The sequence below is a fragment of the Sardina pilchardus genome, chromosome 7 (assembly GCF_963854185.1).
Source record: "Sardina pilchardus chromosome 7, fSarPil1.1, whole genome shotgun sequence".
NCBI classification, from domain to species: Eukaryota; Metazoa; Chordata; class Actinopteri; order Clupeiformes; family Clupeidae; genus Sardina; species Sardina pilchardus.
In genome coordinates, this window is record NC_085000.1 from 12,377,168 (window position 1) to 12,386,045 (window position 8,878).

Below are 8,878 nucleotides of genomic sequence, written 5' to 3' on the forward strand. Positions count from 1 at the left end.
CATAGCCGCGGCAACGGCCCCGACCAGCACCACAGGCAGGACGAGGACGGAGAGCTAACGAGCTTTTAAGAGCAGGAGACACACACACGTACACACACACACACACACACACACACACACACACACACACACACACACACAGAGCAGGAGAGACGCCAGGAGGCACAGGGCAGGGGAGGTGAGGGAAGAACTCTTCATACGCACTCACACACACACACACACACACACACAAATATTGCTGTGTATTGCTTTGACGGTGAAGACTGAAGTCTCCTCTGAATAGTTATGAGACCCAGCAGACACCTGACTGCCGCCCCTACACACACACACACACACACACACACACACACACACACACACACACACACACACACACACACACACACACACACACACACACACACACACACACACACACACACACACACACACAAACACAAACACACACACTCAAACACTTTGCATTACTGTGTGTCTTTTCAGGTGATGCGATGACCAGACATGACATGGTATATTATGTGTGGTATAGTCTGTGTGGTGTAGTCTGCATGGTTTATCATGTGTGGTATATCATGTGTGGTATAGTCTGTGTGGTACATCATGTGTGGTGTAGTCTGTGTTGTGTAGTCTGCATGGTATATCAAGTGTGGTGTAGTCTGCATGGTATATAGTCTGCATGGTACTGTATATCATACTGTATGTGGTATATCATGTGTGGTATATCATGTGTGGTGTAGTCTGTGTGGTATATCATGTATGGTGTAGTCTGGGTTGTATAGTCTGCATGGTGTAGTCTGTGTGGTATATCATGTGTGGTGTAGTCTGGGTTGTATAGTCTGCATGGTGTAGTCTGTGTGGTATATCATGTGTGGTGTAGTCTGTGTGGTGTAGTCTGGGTTGTATAGTCTGCATGGTGTAGTCTGTGTGGTATATAGTCTGTGTGGTATACCATGTGTGGTGCAGTCTGTGTGGTATATCATGTGTGGTATATCATGTGTGGTATATAGTCTGTGTGGCCCAGTTACGGCCCACAGCTGGTCCTGACCCGGCAGCACTCCGCAGCTCCTCTGGTGAGCGAGCCGCCACTCAAGCGGCCCACAAGTCACCAGTGCTCAGTCATGACGCAGGGAGCGTGTGTGTGTGTGTATGTTTGTGTGTGTGTGTGTGTGTGTGTGTGTGTGTTTGGGGGTGGGGGGGGCTTGCTGGGGCGGAACGCGGGGGGGTTGGGGGGGCGAGGGGGGCGATCATTCCGCCACGGCTCGGGATTGCTGCCTGCTGTTGGGCGCTTTCATGACGCTCTCATTGCTAATGCACCACACTGATTAGAGGAACTCTGAAAGACGCTTACGCAAACGCACGCAAACACACAAACACACACACACACACACACACACAAACAAGAACACATGGAGATACACACACTTTCACACAGAGATATATGGAGACACATTCTGGTACGTAGACACACAAACACAAACCGACACACACACACACACACACACACACACACACACACACACACACACACACACACACACACACACACACACACACACACACACACACACACACACACACACACACACACACACACACACACACACACACACACACACACACACACACACTCAAGCTGAGCTCCTGCAGCCAGAGCCCTCATTTCTCTGTGATTAACTATGAAAGCATGGAGCAAGCAGTGATCACCTGAAACCATCGCCAGCCTGAACTCTCTCTCTCTCTCTCACACACACACACACACACACACACACACACACTTCCACTGAAGACATCTTGCAACCAGCGATCAGCAGCGTTCCCTTCATCTGCGATGATACCAGCTCTGCTGAGGCTGATGTGCTGAGATCTGAGATCTCCTGCTATGTGCTCTTCGTGTCATGCAGTGATGCTGGCGCACCGGCACAAATGAGTGCCAAACCTCGTCTGCATCATGCTGCATCACCTTTAGAGGGGAGCGGAGACTGAGGCTGCATCACCTTTAGAGGGGAGCGGAGACTACGGCGGGGATCACATCACACTAGCCAGCGGCAAGCGGCAGGTTTCCTGTTGTTCACTACGGTTCGGCAGCGGAACGGTGACAGCGTTGGTGTAACGCTAGCGTTGAGCAAACTGGGAGTTGAACTTGGTTCAACTTTGAAGCGCAACGCTCGGCTCATCACAATCAGTTTTAGAATGTTTAGGTATTTTGACCAATCAGATTCGTAGATTCGCAGAACCCTGTTCCTGCTCAGGGTCTGGGGTCGGAGGTCGTGGGTTGACCCCGCCCACGTTGCACCTCGGAGCCAGATGTGTTGGGTGGGACAGCAGGTGAGGTGACTTCCTGGAATCCCTGGCATCTCACGATGCTCACGCAGCAATGCACACCTGACGCAGGCGATGCAGAAACCACCTCCTTGACCCTCACAGCCTGAGAGACTGACAATGGAGAAGTCAGGGCCACGTCAGGGCCATATCAGGGCTACATCAGAGCCACATCAGAGCCACATCAGGGCCACATCAGGGCCACGTCAGAGCCACATCAGGGCCACATCAGGGCCACATCCGGGCCACATCAGGGCCAGATTAGGGCCGTGACTGGCTGCTCCCTGGGCTACCTCTGCTGATTCGGAATCACACGCCTCAATGACACTGGCATGCGTGAGCCAGCGAGGAACAGCAAACTTCTCCAAAGGGCAATCAGCAGCCAACGCAACAGCTGTGCAACAATTAAACCGCCAAATTACCCTCAATCAACGACATTTAGCGCCGCTGCTCCCCCCGCGCTCACACACACACACACATACACACACATCCCCCCACGCTCTCACACTGTCTCTCACACACACACACGTCCCCCCACACTCTCACCCCACCCCCCCCCCCCACCCCCCGTCCTCACCGCGGGCTGATGGGTCTGCTCAGGCTGTGCCCGCCCGTCTTGATGGAAATCAGGATCTCAACCAAATAATGAAGCTAAATGAACTCAATAGATAAATAAATAAATAAACATGTGAATAAATAAATAACTAAATCACCACCGCTTCAGTGGCTGCTTCATAAACACCCTTCAGAGAAGAGCAGCTAGCTCACGGCTCTCGGGGGACCGTGGCTCTACGTCAGATGAAGACTTGAGTTCTCAGTTCAGACACAAGTGTGACTGGGTTCATGCAGACTTGAGTTCTCAGTTCATACTTTTCCATTCATATACCAGCGTGGCTCGATTCATGGACTGCAGGGCCGGGCAGTGGTAGTGTAGTGGTTAAGGAGCTGGGCTAGCGTGCAGTAGTGTGTGTGTGTGTGAGGCGGTGGTACTGTAGTGGTTAAGGAGCTGAGGCTAGCGTGCAGTAGTGTGTGTGTGTGTGTATGTGTGTGTGTGTGTGTGTGTGTGTGTGTGTGTGTGTGAGGCCGTGGTAGTGTAGTGGTTAAGGAGCTGAGGCTAGCGTGCAGTAGCCTCAAAGATGTGGGTTCATTTCCCAGCTTCCACCACTGTGCCCTTGAGTAACCCCACGATGCTCCAGGGACGATGTAATCCCTATGTCACTTTGGACAAAACAGTGTCTGCTAAATGTAGTGTAATGTAATGTAATGTAATGTACTGTAGCCTAATGTAAGTGGTGCTATAAGTGCCCAACCCAACATGCAGAGCACTGAGAGCCCCACTGCTCCTCTCCTGTACCTGACGCATCAGATTCATGCGTCCTAAACAGCGGCCAACTGGTACAAGCACAGAACTGTATAAAAAAAAGGCTACCAGGGGCAACCACACGTCCTACGCTGAATGATGTGCCTTTACAACAACAAAACCAATACATTACACCATCAAACACACGTCAAATACACACGTTATCAAACACACATCAAACACACACGTTGTCCAACACACAGGCCTAGAGGAGACAAGTATACACATATTCACCCCAAGAGTTTGCATGACAATACAGTAGTGTACCATAATACAGCCATTTAGTAATTCTCTCCACACGCGTCCATGCCACACCAGTAATAGGCATGGAGCCCCTGCACTGTCAACCAACGTGATGTAGCAACTGTGTGGCTACTATGCAACTAACCACTGTGGACCAGTGTAATGGGTAATTAACCAGTAATTAATGCTAGCCAATCTAAATTCACTCTGGACAGGTGGTGTTAGTCAGGTTACAGTAATAACCTGAAAGGTTTTCTAATAAACCTGAGATGTTGTCAATGATGATTGGGGTCCATAAAGGTAGAAGGAGACCCAGACTACCAGCCCGTCTGCTCTGAGAGGAGATCCCACCTCAAAGCGCAGGGTGACGGGCATCTCCTGCGGCATACACCGCTCTGCACAGACCGGACAACTAGCGCTTCATAAAGAGGAGTTCCGAAACCCAGACACCCCTCTCCATGCGCAGCCCTCACGCCTACACTCGGCATGGGGCAAGACACAAAGGCGTGGGCGATTACAAGAGGGACGGCTAACATCAAATGTGTCGCTAGGGAAACCTTTTTCAATACGGGTAAAATGTCTTGCTGCAACTCTTGCGATGCAGAGATCAGCGCCATGGCGTGGTGAATAACGTTACCGGCTGGGCAGTACAATAAAGGCCCATTCATGGTCAACGTATGGCAATTTACGTCCGTATTTTGTACGCACGTTCTATCCGGTGGTGTATTCATACCTCCGTCCGTATTTTACGTGTGAATGCATAGCGCCCCCACTTTTTCGTGTGATATTCCTGTGGTAGTGTTCGGTATTGCAACGTTTCATCCGTTTCATCCGTAATCATAAGCTCCTCAATTTCATGTCAAAGTACGGACGAAATCAACGGAAAGAACGTGTGAAACACTCCACACGTATCCGTACACGTATTTTACGTTGAGCATGAATGGGCCTTAAGAGGGCATGGATGGGTCCGCAAGAGTGACACCTGGAACCGTCAAAACATGCGCCATCGCTGGCTGTCAAGTATGGCTAACAGCTGACTACGTGACGGAGAAGTTAGCTCCGAAGCCCTCTACCTCTGATTATTTAAGGGACACAGAGGCAGGACAACTTTGACAGTTAATGTTAGCTATCGTTAGCAGCTAGCTATGTCAATGAGATCAGGTTATACTGACCGCATTCCAGTCGGTCGACTCAAGTGTCAAGCTAAAAGTTGAAGCAACGCTGTGATTTTAGACAGTAGTTAAAACACACCGATTGCAACTGAAGGTTGATCATATTTAGCAAGTTTACAGTTAGCTGCACAGTTTGTAGTTTTGTACTGGTCACTGTAGCTAAGTTAAAAACATTAAGACAAGGCAAGCATGTCAGCTCTGAACTTGAGCAAGAAGCTACACGAGTTAACTTGGGTGGAAGAGGAGCAACCTGTGGGCGCGAGCGGAGTGAGGTGTGTAAAAAGTCAAATCGGTGGAGCACATGCATTCTCGCACAGGAACTGAAACATTCTCTACTATTAGACCGAATTCTGAACTAGTAAATACAACAACAGCGGGTGGGTGGTAATCTGTCAAGGCCTGTTCGAAAGACGACCCTGGAAGCAGTCGCGTTAATGCATTCCTTTGCCCCGAAGAGCCCTACTCCTCACGGGCCGCTTCAGACCCTACGATTCTCCAATACAAGCTCTTACTTACTCTGATGGTTGTTGGGGAGTAGTGGAGTAATGGCCACCTATTAACTTCAATAAAGACAGCTCCGCCACTTGTCACACTTCGTCTTCTTTCGCTACCCAGCCAAAAGGGGTTCTTAGCTCTCGGTCGCTGCTATAGTTGCCGCTGCTTGTCCCGAATAGTTCTCCTTACGGACGGACATAGTCCCGCGTACTGCTGTCAACAGTGCTCCGCGGATCTCCCTCTGCCGTCTGCGCCCGCTGCTGTAGACAGCTAACATCCGGGACCTGTGATTTTGCTAAACCTCCGGAACTACTTCCAGCTGCTGTCACAGGCAATGCAACCAGAGCACATCTGGATGGCCAAAAGATGGAGCTAGGGCTGAACGTAGCCTAAGCAACTCAAATCAGCAGTGCGTAATAATCATTCCATAACATTAAACACACACACACACACACACACACACACACACACACACACACACACACACACACACACATATCGTATTTAAATAACAGATTTGACGGAGCTACGATCGATTTTGTGCTAACCCTGTTTATTTGTAGCCTAATGCAGTTCAGTGTCTTAGTCATAGTTCTTGTCTCTTATGATATTCTACAGAGCTATAGCCTATGCATGCACTGAATGTGTGTTAACTTAGATTGCATGTGTTATGCCCTCTAAATATTCCATTAGGCTACGTTAATGCTCACAACATCAACTTGGAGCAAGAATTATACCCATCAGACAGAATTATATTGCTTCCCCTAGGCTATTTAGGCACCAATATGCAGAAATGCGTAACTTTCTTATCTTCTTGAGCAGCTACCTTTAGGCTACTATAATTATCTTAAAACTAATGTTGATGGCAATGGCATATCCTCAATGACATCCTCGATGACCATCCTTGGGCTCTGCTAAAAAGTCAAACTTGACTTTGAAAAGAGAAACGTGACTAGTCGAGGTGGCCAAATAACATAGGCCTATGGGTTTGTCACAACAATAGGTGTATGGTCGTTACATTCAGCTTAGATAGATACAGTAGATAGATAGATAGATAGATAGATAGATGGATAGATAGATAGATACTTTATTGATCCCCAAGGGGCAATTCAAGGTTAAAGAAAGAATCAACAAAGTGCATAGGCCTACAAGCTCAACCAAACAAATGTGCAAAGCCAATACACTGACAGATCACTTCCATCATGTTTTTTCTGCATGTCGGAAAGTCAAACTTTTGTCACACTAGATGGCCAGACATAAAGTATTGGAGACAATACATGGCAGAGGTGCCTATTTTGAAGATGTACTGTAGGCTACAAGCTCTCATTTCTCATCCCAACACTGCCCCCAAGTGGACTGAAAATGAAACAACGTGTCTTGCACAAGAGTGGGCAGTGGATGAGATCAGATCAGATTCAACTTCATTGTCATCGTGCAGAGTAAAAGTACAAAGACAACAAAATGCAGTTTGCGTCTAACCAGAAGTGCAAAAAGCAGAACAAGTGCAGTGTGATGTACTAAATATAGACAGGTGGTGCATAGACAGGACAATAAATATAGGGCAGGGTGGTTTAGATTGATACAAATATGTGTATTTAGTTACCTTATTAGAGCAGAATAAATATGGCTATGTAGTATATGGACAAAAAATGACCAATATAAGATAAGATAAGATAAGATGAACTTTATTGTCCCAGAAGGGAAATTTGTCTTGGGCATTTACAGTGCTGCATACAACTGCTTGTCATAAAAACAAAACACCAATTCACGCATACCACACAGACAACAAAGACAGCAGAGTGGAGTTACAGTGGGCACATCAGACATAGTAATCAATAACTCCAACTTAACAGAGAAACACTCCTAACCAATGATATTGCACATTTCCCAAAAAGTTCATAGATGGGCCTACCCCTATGCTAAGACCTCAAAGATACAAGACATTTTGAGTTCATCACAATAATAAATAAATGATCAGCATTTAAAACGTCTCTTTACATTATAAAACTATCACTTGTTATAATTCCCCTTTTCTCCATTATATTGCACAGTCCCTCTTTTTGCCCTGATATAGGCCTATTGCACAAATCCCTTGGTATTGCACATTCTCAAGAACACATAGTATTGATATAATATGTGCAGATATGCTGTGCAATGTATAGCAATAACATTAGTAAGAACAATATAAATACAGTATGCAGTGCATTAAAAGAATAAGAGAAACAGAATAAACAGAATAATGTATTTGGACCATATAGACAGATGTACAGTAGTACGGTATGTACAGCTAGTGCAGTGCAGTAACAGCACAACTGCAGTGCAGACACAGTAACATCATAGTGCAAAACAGTGTAATTACAGTACATTGTCTGTGTGTGTGTGTGTGGGGGGGGGGGGGATCCGCCGCCTTGTTGTCCCTGTCAGCATGGGCCGGAGGGGGGGGGGGTCACAGGGGGAGCTTTATAATTTGGTCAGCACTCTAAAAATAATCTAACTCTTGAGTAAACCCTGCTCCTACCCTTATGAACTCATACACAAGCATTGCCTCACCTTAGATGGCCTAGAGGGGCGTGAAGAACCGATGTGTTGGGCAGGTTCACCTCTGCGGTGCTGGTGAGGATGCTATCGATGGTGCAGCGGGATCTGAGGAGACAGCTGGACCTTCTTTATAGTCTCCTGAGGAAGAGGAGATGCTGGTGAGCCTTCTTGATCAGAGTAGAGGTGTTGAGGATCCAACAGAGGTCCTCGGAGATGTGGACACACAGAAACTTGAATTGAAGTCAATGAACAGCATTCTCAGATGCTGGTGTTGGTACTGTCAAGGTGCAGGGCAGAGTCCGGACACGATATAAGCGACCATGGAAATGCACGATTTGCTTGACCCCCACCCATTCTGACACATATAGAGACATGTAGAGCATTGCTCCTACACACCGCTGCATATGCATGTGCAGATATCCAGGTCTGAAGCTCTGCAGTATACGTTGGTCAAGGGTAAAATAAGAGGTGTGTGTGTGTGTGTGTGTGCAGGGGTGTATGGTAAAATATAGGTGGGTAAACTATGAATTCTGTGATCTCTGTGAGGTGGACTGCGCCATGCGGTATGATATTTTAGAAAAGGGGTATTCAGAACATGTCTGATGACGGTGGAGGTTATTGTCTAATGTTTATATCAATACCAGCGTTAAATGGTTCATATAGAGTGTTGATGAGTGCACATAATTGAGAATGTGGGCAATACAGTGTGATTTTTGAATGTTGAAAGTTGCAATTGATGAATAAACTCTTT

The 8,878-nt window shown here is 47.2% G+C and overlaps 1 protein-coding gene across 1 annotated transcript in view; it reads right to left on the reverse strand.

The window, feature by feature from the left end:
- Positions 1-5,815, reverse strand: part of LOC134087339 (forkhead box protein J3-like) — a 41,680-nt gene extending 35,865 nt beyond the window's left edge. The window contains exon 1 of the mRNA XM_062540776.1: positions 5,611-5,815. The gene's annotated coding sequence lies outside the window, so the exon portion shown is untranslated. The remainder of the gene's footprint in view (positions 1-5,610) is intronic.
- Positions 5,816-8,878: the final 3,063 nt, after the last annotated feature.